At 42.1% G+C, this 21,668-nt stretch overlaps 1 protein-coding gene across 24 annotated transcripts in view; it reads right to left on the reverse strand.

Moving 5' to 3' along the window:
- PPFIBP1 (PPFIA binding protein 1) overlaps nucleotides 1-19,395 on the reverse strand; it is a 171,995-nt gene extending 152,600 nt beyond the window's left edge. For 13 of the 24 annotated variants that reach the window (XM_055095809.2, XM_063593148.1, XM_063593145.1 and 10 more), the window contains exon 1: nucleotides 18,459-18,677. The gene's annotated coding sequence lies outside the window, so the exon portion shown is untranslated. Of the gene's footprint in view, nucleotides 1-18,458 lie in introns of all 24 variants that reach the window. The other 11 variants (XM_055095807.2, XM_003828845.5, XM_055095805.2 and 8 more) reach the window with 2 other exon arrangements.
- Between the last annotated feature and the right edge of the window lie 2,273 nt (nucleotides 19,396-21,668).

Here is a 21,668-nt window from a genome sequence, read left to right on the forward strand (position 1 = left end):
CGAGCACAATCCTAAGCTGAGGAGTCATCACACAATTCTCTAAGCAGAAGGATTTGAGAGATGCAGATGACTTATCCACAACAGAAAAGAAAGTCTACTCAACAGAAAAATAAATAGATCAGATAAAGAAGTGTTTCTAGAATCTAAATATAGTGATATTCACTAGAATTTCCCAAGTCTGTGCAGATCTATCAGCAATTCTAAAACTTTTAAACAAACAAAAAAAGAACAGCAGCATTTTCAGCTTTGAGATTCAGAAACAATCATTACTGAGCTTCTACAATCAATGAGCACAGTGGTGCTGCACCAGGCATCTTGCATATATTAGGTGGGCGCAAAAGTAATTGCTGTTTTGGCATCGCAAGTAACGGCAAAAACCGCAATTACTTTTGCACCAATCTCAACTTAATCTTTTTAATACAGTTGTCCCTCAGTATCCATGGGGAATTGGTTTCCAGGATACCCACACACATACCCAAATCCGCAGATGCTAAAGTTCCTTACATATTCACATATAACCTACACACATCCTCCCATTCTCTCATATACTTTAAATCATCTCTGGATTACTTAAGACCTAATACAACGTAAATGCTATGTAAATAGTTGTTTTTTATTTGTATTTTTTATTTGTATTTTTATTGTTGTATGGTTATTTTGTTTTTTCAAATATTTTCCATCTGCTATTGGTTGAATCCTCAGATGTGGAACCCTCAGATCCAGAGGGTCTACCATATTCCTACAAGGTACACATTGTTATTTCCATTTTACAGATGAGAAAACCAGGGTTCAGGATGGGTAAGTAACAAAGTCACAGTGCCAAGATAGGGCTATGTAGGGATTCCAGTCAAGATATGTCTGACTCCAAAACCTAAAACAGTTGGTGCCACCCTCTGCCTAATAGTACCACCAAGAAACTACGACCAGAAAATACAATGACGGAATTCTTTCTGAAGCAGAGCAGGTCAGCCCTGGAGTCGGAAGCTCTGGATTTTAATGATGCATCTATTGAGTGGTGGTTTCCTCCAAATTAATGGAGATGGAAACAGTATTTAAGCTCATAAGGTTGAGGTGAGAAGCATCCATAAAAGCCCTAGTGAAAGGGTTTTGCAAAACAGCCAAGTGCCAGGTAAGCGCTAGTTGTTACCTTCGTCTTCAAGCTACAGTTAGTGCAGCTGGTGAGCTGCAATAGGGCTGTGGGCTCCTATGAGTCCTCCCACAGGACTCAACCTGGGTGAGGCTGAGCAACAGCCTGCAGCCTCAAAGAGCAAAACTTAAGGGGTGAGAACTGGATGGGATGTGGCCTGAGTCTCTGCTCCGCCTGCCTTCTCACAGACTCAACACATGCCTAACACACCCCTTGCCAGATGTAGTCACAGCTCGCTCAGCAAGTCGCTGGTTTCAGTCACTCAGATGTTTCAGGAATCTGTGGAAGCCCCGCTGCCTTCAGTAAGCTCACTTCTATCAAGGGAAAAGAAATGAAAAAGCCAAACAAACAACCCTCGGCCCAAAAACAGCCTCCCCTTTTCTCACCAACTTTCTCTATTTTTTTTTTCTCTGTCTCTCACACACACACACACGTGCAAGTTTTCCCATGATACATAGTGGGTGCCCATAAGCATTTCAGGCCCATTTATCCTCATCAGGAAACCCTGTGATACCCTACTTTGGGATATAATTTTAAACACTGATTATTCAGAGTAGAGACTTCCAGAGCAGTGAGGGTTCATTTTAGTATAGACAGAGGAAAGTTGGAGAACCGCAAGTGCAAAAGACAATCAATAGATTAGCCGGCATAAATATTTTAAACCTCTATATCACTAACAAAAATAAAAGACAAACTGAATTAAAAAATTAGAAACAGCAGGTGAAAATATTTGCAGCAACTATGATAGAGGATTCATAAGTGAAATACATGAACTAGAGTTTATGACAAATGAGAAAAATACTAATTCCCAATAAATGGGCAGAGAACATGAACAGTTTGTTAAGAAACAGCCAATAGTCATATGAACATGATTTAGCTCAATAATATCAAATACATTAAAAAGAAAAACAAAATTTATTTTCTCCTAGAAAATTATCAAATGCTACTAATATGAGAACATCACTGTGCTAACAGGAGCAAAAATTAGTAGAAGCTTTGGGGCAGCTGACGACAATACTAATCAAAATATCCACACATATCCAATCCTTTTGTTCCACATGTGATCATCTATTGTATAGACAGCAATGATCTGAAATACAGAAAATACTGAACGCACAAATGCTCGTCAAAATTGAAAATAGGCTGGGTGCAATAGCCCATGCCTGTAATCCCAACACTTTGTGAGGCTGAAGATCACTTTTTTTTTTTTTTGTAGAGACAGGGTCACCGGCAAGAATCACTGATGCTGATGAAATTAAGACTTTTGGTGTTTGCCTTTCAAAGGATGATTTTGCAGTCTTTGGGATGGCTTTCTCGGGGTACCAGCTAACTACGCCAAACTCTTTGCATTCATTATTTTGTTTCATCTTTACAACCCTTCAAGGCAGCGTTTCTCAACCTCAGTACTACTGATATTTTGAGACAGAGTCTCTACAAAAAAAAAAAAAAATTAGCCAGACATGGTGGCACATGCCTATAATCCTACTACATGGGAGGCTGAGGCAGGAGGATCACTTGGGCCTAGCATTTTGAGGCTGCAGTAAGCTATAATCACGTCACTCCAGCCTGGGTGACAGAGGAAGACCCTGTCTCTAAAAAAAAAAAAAAAAAAAAAAATTGAAAATAGGCTATATTTTATATTTTTACAATGGGATTAAATAATGAAACACCCACAGATGGAATGTTTTACAGTCCTTAGAAATATTTACAGACATTTTAGTAGTGTAAGGAAATGAAAATAAAACAATGTGAAGTTTTAAAAATAGTGGGACAGAAAATTACGTACGCAGAATATTTCATCTATGGAAAAAATATAGGAATAGAAAAAGAAGAAAACACACCAACACACCAAAGCTAATTATACCTTCATGTGAAAGTATTACTGATGCCTTTTTTTTAACTGTGTCTTCTCTATTTTTTCTATGTTACTCAAATTTTCTATAAGATACATATATTACCTTTATAATTACAAAAAAAGTTTAACAATTTCAAATATAAATCCACAATAAACAATAGATGGAAATCCAACAGCTAGCTCTCCACCCTTCTACTCCCACAGATAGGCAGGTAAGGCAGTAAACAGCGGGGAAAGCTGCTTTGTTTAAAATCCAAGGCTAGAAAAACACAGGGCTTCTTGATGTGAAAACCAAAACGTTTCATGTCTCACGTATCAAAACAGGTTTTGGGAATTTGATAGTCAAAACATTTTCCTTCAGAAGATTTAAACCCGCACACCAAAATTATCTCCACAGAACAAACTAGTAAAGCAAGCAGGAAGTTTACCAGGAATATCCTAAAAACTAATAATGGCTTTTACAGCTCTGATAAACCCACGCCAGCTCATGGTAGTACACAGTGTAACATAAACAATCTCCAGTGAGTCTGTCACCACTCCTAAACAGGACAGCATGAAATCCTTAGCATAAGGCTTCTCACTGGCAAGAATCACTGATGCTGATGAAATTAAGCCTTTTGGTGTTTGCCTTTCAAAGTATGATTTTGCAATCTTTGGGATGGCTTTCTTGGAGTAACAGCTAACTACACCAAACTCTTTGCAGTCATTATCTTGTTTCATCTTCACAACTCTTTAAAGCAGCATTTCTCAACCTCAGCACTACTGATACTTAGAGGCAGGATAATTCTTCATGGGTGGGGGGCTGTCCTGTGCATTGTAGGATGGTTAGCCACATCCCTGGAACGTACCCACCAAATGCCAGCAGCACCCCCACCCCCAGGTTGTGACACAAAAAATGTCTCTTGACATTGCCAAATGACTGCTACAGGTAAAAATCACTGCAATTGAAAACTACTGCTACAAAAGTATACAGTATTACTGCCCCTATTTGACAAATGAGGTCCATCTAACTCCAGAGCCCAAGATCCCCATTCCATACTACCTTCGTGCCCAGGTAGGAGGCCAAGCTTAGAGTATAACTAATACTGCATTTTCTAGCTGGGGCATCTTTGCATCTCCATGGAGCCTGGTATAGGCCTAATGCATATTGGTTGAATGAACCAATCATCTCATCACATATTTACTGAGTTCCTACCGGGTAGCAGGCATTGTCAACAAAGGCAGTCATGGTCTTCAACTAGTCCATAATCTATTTGAAGAAATAAGACAAATCCAGAAAAGAGCCATTTTGAGAGTCAGTGTTGGAAAAAATTCTCAGTTTCCTCATCTGTAAAATGGAGGTAATGCTAGTGCTGCGTCATAATTAACTGAGATACTGCAAGTAAAGTTCCTATCACAAAGTACAATTTCAAATAACAAGTAGATGCCAGATCTCAAAATCACTGGGCTGGAAGGAACCTTCAAAGACAACCTTAACTCACCACCCAATTGGTACTTGAGCAGTTAAAACCCCAAAATTTGATTACCTGCTTCCTGCAAAGTTCCTGCACGAGTGAGTTCTGACTGAGACTCTCAGCTAAGTTTTCCTGATGAACTGCTTTTAAGTGGGTCTGGAGGAAAGAGGAGAGGTTAAGCAAAGAGAAGAGCAATAGGAAAAACAGAAAGGTTTGCTGGACTTAAAGCCATCCAGGGATTGGAGCCGGAGTCCTCTGCACAGAAGAGCAGGGAAAGGCAAGCTTGGAGAAAGGTCAAGATCAGATGAGGTCACAAGATGACACAGTGGTAATAATAGCCAGGCGAGACTTAAGAAATATTTCTCCTAAAAAAAGCAACCAAAGGCTGCTACAAAGCATACACCCAATTTCCGTTATGAACGGGGAATTTAATTTCTCAGACTAAAAGATCAATATTCAGGTTGCTTCACACCATTCTTAAGAATAGCCAGATACCTGCTTTCCATTTACATAGCTAAAAGTGAAGATTTTGCCACAGCAAAGAATCACTCTGCCTTAAGAGTAAACCCAAGAACAAGATGGACTGGGCATCCTTCTCCCCATGCCCAGTCCATCTTGTTCTTTAAGGCACCAGCGCAGCACAAGGAAACAAGAGCCCACAGTGGCCAGACCTCTTTTTAAAATCTGAATTTCAATAGGTGAATTTCAGTAAGTAAACCCTCCCAAAGCAAGTGTTCGCTGAAACTTCTTTATTAATAACACGCAGGCCAAACCAACCCTGTCTCCATGCAGTCTCCACCCCAGGAACACAGGATGAGAACTCTGCTGTAAGTCATGGCTCACAGGAGGTCAAAGAAAGCTTTGGAGTAGGCAGGGTGGCCTGGAACCAAACTTACTTGGAAAATTTGTCTGGCAGTAAGGTGCAGAATAAGGAAACGGGGGGCCGGGCGCGGTGGCTCACGTCTGTAATCCCAGCACTTTGGGAGGCCGAGGCCGGCGGATCACGAGGTCAGGAGTTTGAGACCAGCCTGGCCAACATAGTGAAACCCCATCTCTACTAAAAACACAAAAAATTAGCTGGACGTGATGGCAGGCATCTGTAATCCCAGCTACTCAGGAGGCTGAGGCAGGAGAATCACTTGAACCAGGGAGGCAGAGGTTGTAGTGAGCTGAGATCACACCATTGCACTCCAGCCTGGGTGACCGTGAGAGACTCCGTCTCAAAAAAAAAAGAGAGAGAGAGAGAGAGAAGGGACTACCTGCAGGGCTCCAGTAGGAGACAACGGCAAGGTCTGTATCAGAGAGGAGGAGGATGCGAACCCAGATATACTGGTAGGGGGAATGAAGAGTGATTAAAAAATTATTGAAAGGCAAAAATGACCTTGCTGATGGCCAGAAGAGGGTCTCCTAGGCTACCACCCACAAACCTGATACATTGCAAACTTTAATAATGAAGCTGAGACGTTAGGACCAAGGGAAACTTAGCCTCAAAAGTGAGCTCTTTGACTTCTGAGACATCTTCATGGACCTGTGACCTGGGCAGTAACACAGGACCCCACGCTCAGAAAAGACCCATGGTTGGTTTAATACTCTACTGTCACCATCTTGAGAATGATAATAATTTTGAATTTGTATTTTGTAAGTCAGGTCCAATGGGACAATGGAGCCCACAAGTGAGCAGAGGAGAACGATGTGATATGATTTGGATGTTTGGCCCCTCCAAATCTCATGTTGAAATGAGATTCCCACTGTTGGGTGTGGGGCCTGGTGGGAGGTGACTGGATCATGGGGGCGGATCCCTCATGAATGGTTTAGCACCATCCCCTTGGTGAATCTTGCTCAATTAGTTCATGGGAGATCTGGTTGTTTAAGAGTCTGGGGCCTCTCCCTTCTGTCTCTTTTGCTCCCTATCTCACCGTGTGACAAGCTGGTTCCCCTTGCCTTCTGCCATGATCAGAAGCTTCCTGGGGGCCTCGCCAGAAGCAGATGCTGGCAATATGCTTCACGTACAGCCTGCAGAACCGTGAGCCAAATAAACCTTTTTTCTTCATAAATTACCCAGTCCTAGTTTTCCTTTATAGCAATGCAAAACAGCCTAACATACCACGTAATATGTACAGCCACCATTCCTGGCCTCTCTATTCACACAGTTTTCCCAATGCACCATGAGCTCAGAATTCCCGTGAACTCCTGGTGCGTGGGAGTTCAGCAAGACTTAAAGCGAGTGCAAGGTAAGTGTGTTACCAATACAACTGAGTAAGCAGGCAGGTGGGTGCTGACTGCCCAAAGAGGCAATGACTTCCATTTGAACCAGAACTTGATTGCATACAGAAATGTCTTTCTAAGAAACACAAATGACCAAGGAGCCTTAGTGTTTTATCTCTTTCTCATGTTACTTAACCATATTAGCCAACCACTTACGCTGAAAATGACGGCACAAAAGTAAAAGGAAAGATAAGGCAACTCATAGTTGCTTCTCCTTTCAGTCCTTCATTACACATCATAAGCCAAAGGTAGGTAGGTGTCAGTAGAATGTGCACATGTCAAGAAGTGAAATAAAAGTAGTTTAGTTTTGTGCAGTGTTTCTACTGTTCTCATAACAATATACATATGCGTCGACAACTTCAGTAATTCTGCATATGAGTTCAATGCTCTATATTTTCATTTAAAGCCAGCATTGCACTGGGCGCAGTGGCTCACGCCTGCAATACCAGCATCTTGGGAAGCCAAGGCAAGAGGATTGCTTGAGTCCAGGATTTCAAGACCAGCCTGAGCAACACGGTGAGATCCTGTCTCTACAAAAAAAATTGCCAGGCACGCATCTGTAGTTCCAGCTACTTGGGAGGCTGAGGGGGAGGATCACCTGAGCCCAGAAAGTAGAAGCTGCAATGAGCCGTGACCATAGCACCTCGCTGTAGCTTGGGTGACAGAGTGAGATCCTGTCTCAAAAAACAAAACAAAACAAAACAAACAACAACAACAACAAAAACAACATTGTATAATACAAAGATGAAGAGTAAATTCATGCTAAAAACTTCAATGCTTAGTTTTTTAATTTTTAAATTGAATTCATGCTGTAATTTTAATTTTTAATTTTTCTTCACATAGAATGACAAGTAGCCAATACTATGACAAGTCAAGAGAAAAAAACTGTATGAGAAAGGAAAGAAGCTTCATATTTTAGTACCTTTAACAGCACTTTTTTCTTGCCTTTTGAATAAGGGGTCACACATTTTCATTTTGCAACAGGCTCCACGGATTCTATAGTTGGCCCAGCTGAAAACCATTGAACTCAAGAATATTATGCCTATCAATTTATACTGCACACACTTGAACAAGCCTTTACTGACATCTTTCAAAGCAACCACCATAAGACCCACCAATGGACTGATGGGGTAGTGGTTTTCAGTACCACATTCTTAATTATTGCATTCTTCAATCCTTTTCTCACATACCCCTAATGTCATTACCACAATAAATCTGCTGAAATGCCACAAGCCTATGTCTTTTCAACTAAAGATCTTTCTAGAAATAAGTAAACTGAAGATCAGAGACCACCTTATCAGGAGGAGAATTTAATCCAGTGCTGTCTCTGTTGGACAACTCCTTTCTACAGAGTATTTCCTGGTGCTTTGATGTATCTGTTTTAACCAAACCCTAGCTATGGGCTCCAAAACCAGTTGTTTCTCACCACTCAGAGCTCAGGTTTCCCCCAAGAAGTTGGCCTGTGAACCATCAAGTCTGGTTGTCTAAAAATTCCTCCTTCAAAGACAGTCAAGTTTCCCTTTGTCTAATTTCATTCTCTTTTTTTTTTTTTTTTTTAATAACCACTACTTTCCACTTCAATAAACCAACTTCCTGCCTCGAGACACATTCTGGCAAATGTGTCAGTTTGTATTGTTCAGATGAGAGACTTCTTTCATTCTTTCAAATTTTTCCTCCATAACAATAATCCCCAGAGCCATCCTCTCAGGAGCCCGAGTTACTTGTCTGTGAATTTCCTTTCACTGCTTCCTACTCTACTGATAAATCAATGCAGACCGCCTGCAGTGAACTTAATTCGTATCCCTTCTGATCACATCTTTTTTTTTTTTTCCATTTCCCCTATCCTCTCTCCCATCGCATCAGAAGAAGGGTTCTTATGGATTTCGAGGCTAACCCACTGCCCTCCACTTGATTTTGGGTCTAGCCCCATCTCTCTACCCTGGACCATGCACTCATTCCTTCCTCCCTTTTCCTTCTTTTAATATCCTCCTCTCTACCTGAGCCTTCCTCAAACCCAAGCTATCTACCATGTCTCTCTTGGATCAGTTCCTTGAAAGGATGAACTAACCAGGCCACCTGCAGTTCATCAGCTCCTGTGTAGTCCTCAATTTTTTGCATTCTGGATTCCAGGTTCATGAACTGACCTGACAGCAGGACCAGGGACAGTCTGTTGGATGCAGCTTTGTAACGAGTCTGTTGCACTGGATGGCATGATTAGTTCACTTACGTTGTGCTTCTTCCCTTGGCCACCATCATCCTTCACTTCTCTGCAGATCCTGCTCTATCTCCTCTCCTAACTTCTTTTTTGCCTGACCATTTCTAAATATCAGGAGTCCCCTGAAGACTGTATGCTTGCGTCTCTTTTTACTCTACATACTCTTGTTCAGGGAGCTCAACCATTCTCACTCTTTACATAACAGCCCTATAGAGATGATCCATTAGTCCAGGCTTTGGCCTAAACTCCAAGCCTAAATTTCTAAATTCTTGCTTAACATCTTCATATGAATAATGTCAACTAACAGTTCATACTGGCTTTTAACACCCCAAGTACAGAACCATGCCAGAGGTAGGACTATGAAGAGGCTGAAGATACTGGCCCTGGAGCTGCACTTGCCTGAGTTCAAATTCTGAGTCTGACACACATAATCTGTGTGACCCTGGGAAAGTTACTTAGCCTCCTTGTGCCTCAGATTCCTCATCTGTAATATGGGATTAATCTAGGTTGAAATATTTAAGGTGCTTAGAGTAGTGCTTAGTACATAAAAAGTATAACCTACCAGGTAAGTGTTACCTATTATTATTGTTATTCTCCTAAAAACCTGATAAGATAGGTATTATTATTTTATCCATTTATACAATGAGAAAATTAAGGATAATGTGGGTCATGATGGAATTTCAAACTCCAGATGTTCAAAGCTCAACCCATATTTCCCACTAAAATTCAACTTTCACTTAGCCAGGCATGGAGGCATGTGCCTGTAGTTCCAGCTACTCGGGAGGCTGAGTCAGGAGGACTGCTTGAGCCCATGAGTGCACAATGATCACAACTGTGAATAGCCACTGCTCTCCAGCCTGGGCAACATAGCAAGACATCATCTTTAAAAGAAAATTAACTTTTGTATACGGGCCATTCTTGATTTAGGGTGTTCTATCCTTCTCCCTCCCCTTGCCCATATACCCACTAGAAATACCCAATCTGCTATTTCCAGAGTCATTTTTATAAAACAATAGTTCCCTTACTTCTTCTTTTCTTAAAAACATCCTGTTTTAAGGTACAATCTTGTCACTCTCTTTAAAACCCTGTAAGATTTGCCCCAATATAGCTTACGTCTTTTCAAACAATATTGTTCTCTCTTTTCTCTAAATCGAATCTCACTCTATTCTACATTTTGCTCCAAACCCAAGTATGCTCATCTGTCCCCACTGCCTCCTCAAAATCTCCTCCCCACCCTTTAAGACCCAGTCAAATCCCACCTCTTCTAATGAAACCTCAAGAAACCCAGTCTCTTCCTTTGCTCTGGTGACTAGTCTAGTTCACAGAATGCTCTTCCCCAACCAACCTCCAAAAGGACCAATAAATAGATGTTTAAAATTTAACATATTTTGTATTTCTCGAGTAATGTAACATAGATGTAATATACTGTAAAAAAAAAAAATACAAAGTTCCCTTCATCCCAACTCCCATAAGCCATCCCACTTAGCAGTTTTTCATGCACTGACAAATGTAAACCATACACGTGTGCTTGGTTTTTTACTTCTTAAAATATATATAATAGACATCTGTACAAGTCAGTATATTCAATCTTTTTAACAGCTAAACAGTATTCTAAATCTGCGTTTTACCACAGTTATGAATAAGGTGTGCCATCTCTTTCTGCCCCCATCTCCTGTATGTGAATATTCTTAAGGTAAAGATCATGTTTTGTTTGTCTTTCCGTCTCCAAGAGGATCTTGTACCAAGGCTGGGAATTGCTTAACACATGCTTAATGAAATAGTAACAACAATATCTGTCATCAAAGCAGTGCATGTCGTGTGCCAAGAAACCAGCTGTTAGTGCTTCACATACATTATCAGATGTAATCTTCACAATCACCCAATTATTCCCATTTCACAGAAGACTTAACCAAAATCACACAGCTAGTAACAACAGGGGATTCTAATCCACATCTGTCTGACTCTGGAGTCCCCACCCTTCATCCCTATGCTATAGTTAATAAAATTTTTATAAGGACATCCTTATAAACCAAAGCTGGAAAACAGAAGAGTTCCAAGTAGTCTGGTGTGGACAGGTGGGAATGAGGATAAGAGACAGGAGGCAGAATAAATGCCAAGTAGATGGAGTCAAGGGATTGTAGCTATAAACCTACCGAGAACCTTCTAGGAGAAAGAGCTGAATTCTTTGCCTCCCCCTTTCAGACTCCCCACTACACTTCCCTTTGGTAACAGTGCCACCATTTGTTGAAGATCTTCCATGTGCTGAATATGCCATTATTATTCCTATTAATAATTTCTGGCCGGACGTGGTGGCTCATGCCTGTAATCCCAGCACTTTGGGAGGCTGAGGCCAGCAGATCATCTGAGATCAGGAGTTTGAGACCAGCCTGGCCACGATGGTGAAACCCTGTCTCTACTAAAAATACAAAAAAAAAAAAAATTAGCTGCTCATGCTGGTGGGGACCTGCAATCCCAGCTCCCTGGGAGGCTGAGGCTGGAGAATCACTTGAACCCAGGAGGTGGAGGTTGCAGTGAGCCGAGATTGCAACACTGCACTCCAGCCTGGGTGACAGCACGAGACTGTCTCAAAAAAAAATAATAATAATTTCTAATTATTTCTAATCCTTGAAAAAATGCTATGGCACATATATCAGAGCTACCATTTTATAGATGAGAAAGCTGAGACCCAGAGAGGTTAAATTACTTGCCAATATTAGACTGTAATAAATAGCAAAGCCAGGATTCAAGTTGAGGATCTGCATGGCTCCAAAGTCCTGTTTTTCTCGTACAAAATAACACGTTTTTATTTTTAAAGAAAAGATGAACTACGATTTTTAGACATCTAGACTCAGTTAAGATCACATTTGGCTGCAAGTAACTGACCCAAGTTCTGTGGTTTAACCAAGTAGAGATTTTATTTTTCTCACAGAGTCAAGAAATGGGTCCAGTAGAGCAGCTGCAGAATGCTATCAGCTTCTCAGCCTCCTTCTAACCTTCCACCTACTCATCCTTAACCCTCAAGCATCTTGTCTTTGGTCACGCGATGGCCTGCTTACTTTCTCCAGGGAAGAAGTACAAAGAGCAAAAGGCTTAACAGGCAAGCTCACAGAGGCTTCCCCTTTTAAGAGCTTTGGGGAACGGGGCATCCAGCTATTTACATCTCATCAGCCAGGACTACTGTCACTGAACCACCTCCCAGCTGCAAGGGATTCTGGGAAATCTAGCACTTAACTGGACATAGTGGTGAATTAAACAAAATGGGTTCAGTTACAGAAAAGGAGGGGGAATGGATATCAGTTGGGCATCCAGCTGTGTCTTTCCCACACGAAGTGCAAGTCATCCTAGAGAATCAAATTCCCTTAGTAGAGAAAAACAATAAAAGAAACTTAATTCTGTGTTTAGTAGCTTTCTCAGTTATGCAAAGTCACACATTGATGGGGGTGGAGGATGGAAGGATCTGAAAGTTTGACAAAACCATCCAGGCAGCTGATCCAGAGGAAAAACACCGAGATTCAGGTGACTTCACACAAATGGCCCTGGCAAGATCACAGGTTCAACCAGTGTGTCTCCTGTGAGTCGTCACTGTTTCCCTTCCACCCTCTCACTTCCCAGAGTTAATTTCGAGAACCCACAGGTTCATTCGACTCTTCCATCATTCACAAGAAAAAGTAGATGTATTCAAATTCCAATGCAAACAAAAGAAAATTCTACACTGTGTTGTTATAAGAGGCAGCATCTTTAGAAAAAGATAACGGTTGCAAAGGCATTCTTTATGCAATAGCAGCCGCCCTGTCAAGTCACTAGATGAAAAAAGTAGACCACAGAGTTTCAACCTTGTTTTCATTTTTTTCTAAATAAAGTAAATACAATAAACTTTCCTCCTGAAAAACTTTTGCAATTCTGTGGTAGTAAGATAATATTTGTGTAGAGTACTATGGATGAAGAGAAGGATAACAAAGTGCCAGCAAAAGGACATCAGTGAGCTTGATCCTAGGCACGGAAATACAAGAAAACACAGGTACATTTAGTGATATGGTACAGTATTACTGCATACCATAAAAGAGTCCACACTCTTCCCAATGGGCCTACCTAGTTCTTCCCCAAAACTACCTTGCTGGCCTGAAGAATCTGGCCACTTCTTAAGAGTTCAGCTATTATTGCTAAAAGGAAAAATTAAAATTTGGCAACTTACTATTATTATTATTTTAGACAGAGTCTTGCTCTGTTGCCCAGGCTGGAGTGCAGTGGCGCGATCTCAGCTCACTGTAACCTCCGCCTCCCGGCTTCAAGCAATTCTCCTGCCTCAGCCTCCTGAGTAGCTGGGACCACAGGCATGCGCCACCACACCCGGCCAATTTTTGTATTTTTAGTAGAGATGGGGTTTTGCCATGTTGGCCAGGCTGGTCTCGAACTCCTGACCCCAAGTGATCCATCCACCTCAGCCTCCCAAAGTGCTGGGATTACAGGCATGAGCCATCGCGTCCAGCCTGGCCACTTCTTTAGGAATAGACTTGCCACTGAAAAAAACCTTAGTCCCTCTTTCACCAGGTGAAATGGAGTTTCACCTCTTAACAAAGACACACTAAGAATGAGCACACCTACTCTTCTGAACTTGTCTTTTCATGTCAAATGAATAATTTCCCTAAATTAAAGGAGAGGTGAAAATATCCAGGCCTATTGTGGAGTCCAGAGGGTGTCCATAAAATCTAGGGCCAGCCCCAAACGTGATGGTGGTACTTGATCTTCCTCCTATATGATCCATATTTAAGACATGACCCTTGGCCAGAATGACGGATACTCAGTGCAATTTGAGTTTATACAATTCCTTCAGGCATGGACATTGTTAGGTGCACCCCTGTACATAAAACCACTACATGATCTTTCTATTCTGAACTCATTACACTTGCCAACAAAAACAAGGATGTGTGTGTGGGCCAGTCAAAATGTGAGTCCCATCAAGTTCCAGGGAGAAGCATAACCAAAGAGCACTCACAAACTGTGACAACACGTCCACTTGGACCACTCAGAGTCCAAACCCACCTTTCAGAAATAGACACTCTTCAGTGGGTTTAGACTGGTACGTATTTACCTCAGGTTCTCTCTCCTCCTCCCCCAAACTGCCTAAAAAGTGCGTAAACTTAAAACTCCTAGAAGAACCCATATTTCTTTTATCTAAAATCCAGTTGTCTGTTATGTTAGGTTTTTTTTGAAGTGGAAAAAAAATGCTCACCATTTGGCTTCTGGAAACATTATCACTGAACACCAAATGAGCATCAGTAATTATTATATCTAAAATGAAGGGTGTAAAAGAAAGATTCTATGTATTTTGTAGGGTGGAATAATTCAGTTTAGTTTTAAATTTATGAGCTCCATTTAACGCAGCATCAATTTTTGTGGCAGTGACATATATGACAAAAGCTGTAGGGTTTTGTTTTGTTTTTTACTAGGAAGAAGGTTCTGACGTGCACTGCAATGAATTTGAAAAATAACTGACATAACACACTACTGATGCACTGAATTACAAGAGCCCAGAGCAGTTTTTGGACAGTTTGATAACTGATTTAATTGTGAAGTTATCCACCTTTAGTTGAACAGAAAATGCTGGCCAGAAGACATTTTGTTCCCTTTATTCACAAAGAATACCCTGTATAACCAGGCGCAGTGGCTCACGCCTGTAATCCCAGCACTTTGGGAGGCTGAGGCAGACAGATCACCTGAGGTCAGGAGTTCGAGACCAGCCTGGCTAACATGGTGAAACCCCGTCTCTACTAAAAATACAAAAATTAGCCAGGCGTTGTGGTATACACCTGTAATCCTAGCTAACCCTGAGGCATGAGAATCATTTGAACCCGGGAGGTGGAGGTTGCAGCGAGGCAAGATCACACCACTGCACTCCAGCCCGGGCAACAGAGAGAGACTCCGTCTCAAAAACAAACAAACAAACAAAAAAACAAAGAATACCCTGCATCAAAATGAGACAGTAACCCTAACAGCTTTGACTCGCATATTTAAATCCATCTGTTTGGCCACAGTTAAAAATAACAAAATAATCATGATAGTTATGATTATGGCTCCCTGAAAGATTTCACAACTGGCTGCTCAACTGTGATTCTTTTTTCTTAATTTTGGAGCTAATATGACTTTCTAAGGAAATCTCTGAAAATAAAAACGTCATTATGCAACATTTCTTGCCCATGTTTTCACCTTGAAGCGACGTTTCTTTAATAAAGAATCAAGACACAGACCCAAACATGAATGAATATGCATTCATTAATTCACTCCTTCATTGTTTTGAAAAGGTAATTCAAACTAGGCCAGAGACATGTAATAATATCTTTGAAAAGACAGGCTGGGCACCCATGGCTCACTCCTGTAATCCTAGCACTTTGGGAGGTCAAGGTGGGTCGACTGCTTGAGCCCAGGAGTTCAAGACAAGCCTGAGCAACATGGCGAAAACCCGCCTCTACTAAAAATACAAAAATTAACCGGGCATGTTGGTGCATGACTGTAGTCCCAGGGAAGGCTGAGGTGGGAGGATCATTTGAACCTGGGAGGCAGAGGCTACAGTGAGCCGAGACTGCACCACTGCACTCCATCCAGGGTGGCAGAGCGAGACCCTGTCTCAAAAAAAAAAAGAAAAAAGAAAAGACAGAGTGCTGAATGAGGTCTTCTTTCAGTTAACAGTTTGAAAATTATGCTGGTTTGGGATATAAACGAAAAGTTAATTTTAATGTAACAAATTATCAACATAATCTAAATTTACTTATACAAATATTTTATGAATAGGAAAGGTTTTAAAAGAAGTCAGCTAGTCAGTAACTGAGGGGAAAAATGACCTTGTTCTGATTTATCTCACGGTGGAACAGGGAGCAACAAAAAGACTACATAAACAGTTAATTAACTGTCCCTCGGTGAACTTGTTCCCAAAAAAATGTCAGTGATGCCCTTGAAATTAGGCACTATTGATCTGGAACTTCACTGTGTCCTGGATTTCAAATCAACATTTATCCATTAAGGCCAGATGACCTTAATTTTTATTTTATTTATTTATTTTTGAGATGGAGTTTTGCTCTAGTCGCCCAGGCTGGAGTGCAATAACGAGATCCCAGCTCACTGCAACCTCCGCCTCCTGGGTTCAAGCGATTCTCCTGCCTCAGCCTCCCAAGTAGCTGGGATTACAGGCGCCCACCACCACACCCGGCAATTTTTTTGTATTTTTAGTAGAAATGGGGTTTCACCATGTTAGCCAGGCTGGTCTCGAACTCCTGACCTCAAGTGATCTGCGTGCCTCAGCCTCCTAAAGTGCTTGGATTACAGGCGTGAGCCACCAAGCCTGGCCGACCTTAATTTTTAAAGTTGCTCTTGGAAATATGACAGTTGTTGGTCACAGGAATTTAACCAAAAACTGATCCTACCTTTCTCAATAACTCAAACATCTTTTAAGTATTCCGTGTTTTCCTACACCATATCTGCCTCATAAACATGGACTGAGAAAGAGAAATATTGGTTTAAATTAAGTATGTAAAATTACTGCTATTATTCAAACTGTGAATCAAATTTAGAGTTTTGGTATATTCAAGTCCCTAAACTAGGACTAGTTTCTTGGAAAGAAAGTGTAAGTCTGAATTTGGCACATAAGGATAACATCCTAAAGATACTCTTCTTTACTTAACCGTCTGGCTTTTGCAGCCCCATCTTTTGGTATTACAAATGCAGTTGGAACACTATCAGCCAAGGAACACTACAGTGAGTTCACATTAGCCCACAGGAACTCCACCCCACAGCTCTATCCTACTGAAAAAGTACACTGGAAAATACAGTATGTTTTATGTACTCCCCATAGAACATAAATAGAAAAGACTTGTTCACCATTATTGCAGAGCCATTTGCAATTTCTGTGTCTTAAGCCAAAATACAAACCAAAATTAAAATGTTGTCTTTCCAATAAAGCGAATTTTCCTTTCTCAAAAAGCCTGCTATTTTATCCACTCTATTTAATTTTTTCAGGAACTAACAACAATACAGACCCAGGTATGTCATAAACAACAGCACAACCAAACACTTCTTTCTAGTTCTGAAACCTAATGATCATTTGGCTAGAAAGATAGAGAACCCCATCTATAGTCCTCTATCCCATTTCCTGACTTGGGTTTACTAGACCTACTGTTGTGGCTTCTTTCTTTCTCCATCTCCTGGAAATGCCTTTTCCCTTCAGGGGCCTGGGATATGGATTTTGACTCACAATGAAGTCCACTCCCATTTCCTCCAGACCTGGCAACAGTAGGATCCTCACTGCTGAGGAGGAACTTCGGTGAAGGAAAGGGGAAACTTGACTCAGGAGTCTCAGCGCTTACTTTTTTTTTTTTTTTTTTTTTCCTTCCTGCTCCAGAAGAGAGCCTTAAAGCACTGATGAGAGGGTCCTGAATCAGTGTATGGAGTCAACTTCCCCGTCCCCTCGAGAAAGTCAATCACACCCAGTTAGTGACCTGGGCACACAAAATCTCCACATAGGAAAAAGACAGGGTTTGAAATAGGAAATAAACAAAAATCAGAATTCTATTCTTTCACTTCTTAAAAGTATCTTTTTCCTCCCGCAATTGCTTTCTCAAAATACCAAACTTGGACTTTGAAATCAAGTTCTTTTTCTATTGCTCTCCGCAGTTCTTACTGAAAGCAAGGATTTGTTTTGGTCCCACATGTTGAAAACTTCACGTCCCTATAATTAAGAGTTTATATGCCACGCCTTCCACCGCGTTTCCCTGTTAAAACTCCCTTCTCTAATAAAGATCCCTGAAAACACAACTACCAGCCCGCCCCTCAAGCAGCCACAGGAAACAGGTCTGAAGATTCTCAGCAGCCATCCTAACCCCTCCAGATATAAAGCTGGCAGCTGAAGGGATTTCTCGGTTAAAATGAGTGAATACTAGTTGCAGTTTTAGAAGTGTGCCCCCAAGAGACGAGTTTTCCCACAAGCTCATAATTAATAAACACCCCAAGTGAATTTCTCACATCCTGACTGGATTACACAAAAGGATATTTTACATTGATATATAAGACTAACATTGATATTCTTTTAATATATCATAGGCCACAAGGAGACAAAAAAATACAAAACTTTTTTTTCTTTTCAACGAGCATAATTTTTGAGTCGATGATCCATAATTTTTTGTGGCATTTTTAAATGCCCCAATACACACAGACAGAGAGACACACACGCCCCTCTGGTTGGGGTTCTCAGGTATTACCGGGAGCCTAGGGTGTGGGGGTCTAAGGATACAGACAAGACCCAAACGTCCAATCCTGGAGTATTCTTCACGTACAAGCTCGGTCGGAGCCCCAGGAGTTAAGCCCTACCCCTCCACCCCCACCACCCCCAAAAAGTGCCCGTTCCCATTGGGAAACAGGAGTGAGTTGCACAAGGAAATCGACCCGGGGAAGAGGAGGAGCAGCTGCAACAGCCAGCTGCAGCCACACAACGGTGCCACTTCCCTCCCGTCTCGGAGTAGAGCAAAACGCCCTTACCTGGGGGGTGGAGAGCCGCCGGCACTAGTTCCAAAAGTTCTGGTCCACCTCCTCTCGGAGTTCAAAGCCCCAGCACTCCGGCCCGGCCGCCAGCTCGCAGCACACGAGCCCTTCCCCGTCCTTTCCCCACCCTGCCGGCACTACACCATGTCAGGAATCCGGGCAGGCACCGAGCTGGGAGCTGACATCACTCCCAGTTCCAGGTACCTCCCCCTCCCACTGCCGCCCTTCTCTCCTCCCTCCCTGCAGGAATCAGCCAAAGAGAGTCAGCAGTGGGGCGGGGCCGGGGGCGCCTGCGCGCCCGCTGATTGGAACCGGGGAACGTCACTCAGAGGAGTCCACTAATTTTATACATTCCTCGCTGAGCCAGACTAGGGCTGGAAGTGGGTGGATGGAAGAAAATGCTGCCCTTCCTGCTATCTGTAAGGAACGGAGATAATACGATGGGGAAGAACCTGGCGGGTCGAGTTTTAAACTTTTCTTGTTGTAGTTACTGAGATTCCAGATCAGAAACGAAACTAACCCACGCGAACCCCCTTTTTAAGGAGAAACAATTGCCTCGGTGTCACAGGCACACGGGCATGTACAAGCCCGGCGGCGCGTGGTGTAGAAAATGGCTAGCTTTAAGCCATGCAAATAAAGGAAAACGTCAGCTCACCCTTCTGCCCTTTTATCCTGGGACTGCTGGGTGTTCCCTTAGACGGGGAATGTAGAACTTCAAAAGCACTTCAGAAAGATTTGGAAGAGACTCCTGAAAACGGTGACCGAGCTTTGAATTGTTAAGTGGTGGTGTTGTCAGCCATGTGGCTGCTGTTGCTTTTAGCGATGAAAATCACACCACACAAGCTTCTCGGGCAAGTAAAATTGAATCTCTGAAGCAAGAAAAATGTATTTACCCGTTTAAAGACCTTAAGGCTGCTGTTTCAATGCACACACTGAAAAGGGTGGAGGAAGGAGGGACCTCACAATTGAGTTCCACAAACCACATGAGAATAATTACTGTAGAATGGAACCAATTGTAGTGGCTGAGCTATCAATTAAGAATTAACTAACGTTTATACTTGACAGATATCATGCGGTATAATCCCCTTGGCTGACAGAAGAAAAAGATTCTCAGAAAATGGTTCTTTCAAGGCAGATGCTGCTTAGAGGCAGACCTGAATGGTGAAAAGCAGCTTTCTTTGTATGAGATATACGTAGCATATAACCCACCATCTTCTAAAAATATAGTGAATTAATAACTTTCTTTTTTTCTTCTTCTTTTTTTAAACGGGTCACTCTGCCACCCAGGCTGGAGTGCAGTGGCATGATCTGGCTCACTGCAACCTCCTTCTCCTGGGTTCAAGTGATTCTACTGCCTCAGCCTCCGTGTAGCTGAGACTACAGGCGCGCACCACCACACCCGGCTAATTTTTGTATTTTCAGTAGAGACGGGGTTTCCGCCATGTTGGCCAGACTGGTCTCGAAATCCTGACCTCAGGTGATCCACCCTCTTCGGCCTCCCAAACTGCTGGGATTACAGGCGTGAGCCACCACACCAGGCCTCATTGTTTTTTGATTGATGACATGCCATACATTTACCGATCTGCCAAAAATTGTAGAGGGATGCACAGAATCCAGCATTGTGTCTTGTTTAATCTTCTCAATCATCCTGTAAATTGAGTGTTACTAGCCCTATTTTAACATAAGGAATCAAAGGCTCAGCAAAGTTATGTAAGTAAATTTCTCCAGATCACCTAGAACTTGGATTGAAACCGAGGTCTATTTGACTCCAAAGCCATTGTTTTTCTTTCTATATCTCAAGTATTGAGTGTCCATAATTTATACTTTTTCAAACAATAGAATGCTACAAGAAATCCACAGGCTTGGGCCACTGCTCTCACAGACCTACTTTATATAATTACCATCTTGTTGCTTGTCAGAACTGCAGTATTCCAAACTCCTGACTTGAATTTCTGACTCCAGTTTCCCCCAGTTCTAATCATTTCTCTGTACCACTACCAGATGAGTTTTCTAAAATGTTAGGTTTTGTCATCAACATCTTCCCCTCTAAATCAGGTCCCCCTTTCCCTGCAATTCTTATCTAGCCATTTAAAACTCTCTCTTATCCTGCTTCTTACCTTTCCCAGCTTATCTCCCACTTCACTCCCAGGAAACCCTCTCTGTAGTCAAACAGGTCTACTCACAGATCCCTGCTTCGTTCTCACCTTTCAGCCTAACCGAAATCCCCACTCCTCTGTGTGTTAAGTCCCACCCTTCTCTCAAAGCCTAATTAAATTAAAGTCCTCGTCCTCTGTCAAGACTTAGCTGTGTGTTACAGTGGACAGAAAAAAGGACTCAAGGTTCTTGGCCTGGCTCTGCCACTTAGCTATTGGGTAACTTTGGGCAAGTCACTAAAACATCCATCCCGAATCTCAGTTACCTCCTCTTTAAAATAGGGCTGACAATACCTATGTTAAAGGTTGTTATAAGGATTGAGATTGTACAGATGTGTAAACATGTGGTTATACATGTCCAGTTAAATGCCTTTCCTGCCTTCCCAAACTCTGAAGAGCAAGCATCTTGCTTATAGGACCTCTTTATATTCCTTATACCCAATTCAAGGAAAAGGCTCAATAAAAATATAGGGCATGAGAAAATAGATCATTGTATCATTTCTATTCTCTTCCATTCTTTAAATGCAGTCTATACCCAAATAATCTCTCAGACAAAAACTTTAACTGTTTCTTCTTGTTCTTTTTTTCTCTCTCTTTCTCTCTTTTTATGCTTCGGCCAGAGCCCTTCCGTTCTCCCACACCCCTACCCACCGTTCGTTCAACACCCTTAACTTCCTCAGATCACTTCTGGACCAACTACTTCACCTGTCTCTTAACTACTGACCCTTCCCTGTCCCACAGTCAGGGACACAACTTGTCATCAGTGTCTGTTGCCTGCCTTGCTCCCAGATGCCTTCAAACAGAGGCTGGGTGGCTACCGGCCATTCCTCCAGCCCTAGTCAGGACGGCTGCATCCAGGCTCACATTTTTCCAAAACTACAGCCAGCCACAGGAGATGGGGGAGGGAATGTCCCACCCCCACAGAGATGGCAGGATAGAAAAACAGGAAGTCGCCTCCCATCCTTTCTGCAGCTGGAGTGATAACAGCTGCCATCCAGAATCCAGAAAACAAAAGACTCAAAGGGAAGGCTGAAAACGGGCCAGGTCTGGAGCA

Source organism: Pan paniscus, chromosome 10 (genome assembly GCF_029289425.2).
Source record: "Pan paniscus chromosome 10, NHGRI_mPanPan1-v2.0_pri, whole genome shotgun sequence".
Lineage (NCBI taxonomy): Eukaryota > Metazoa > Chordata > Mammalia > Primates > Hominidae > Pan > Pan paniscus.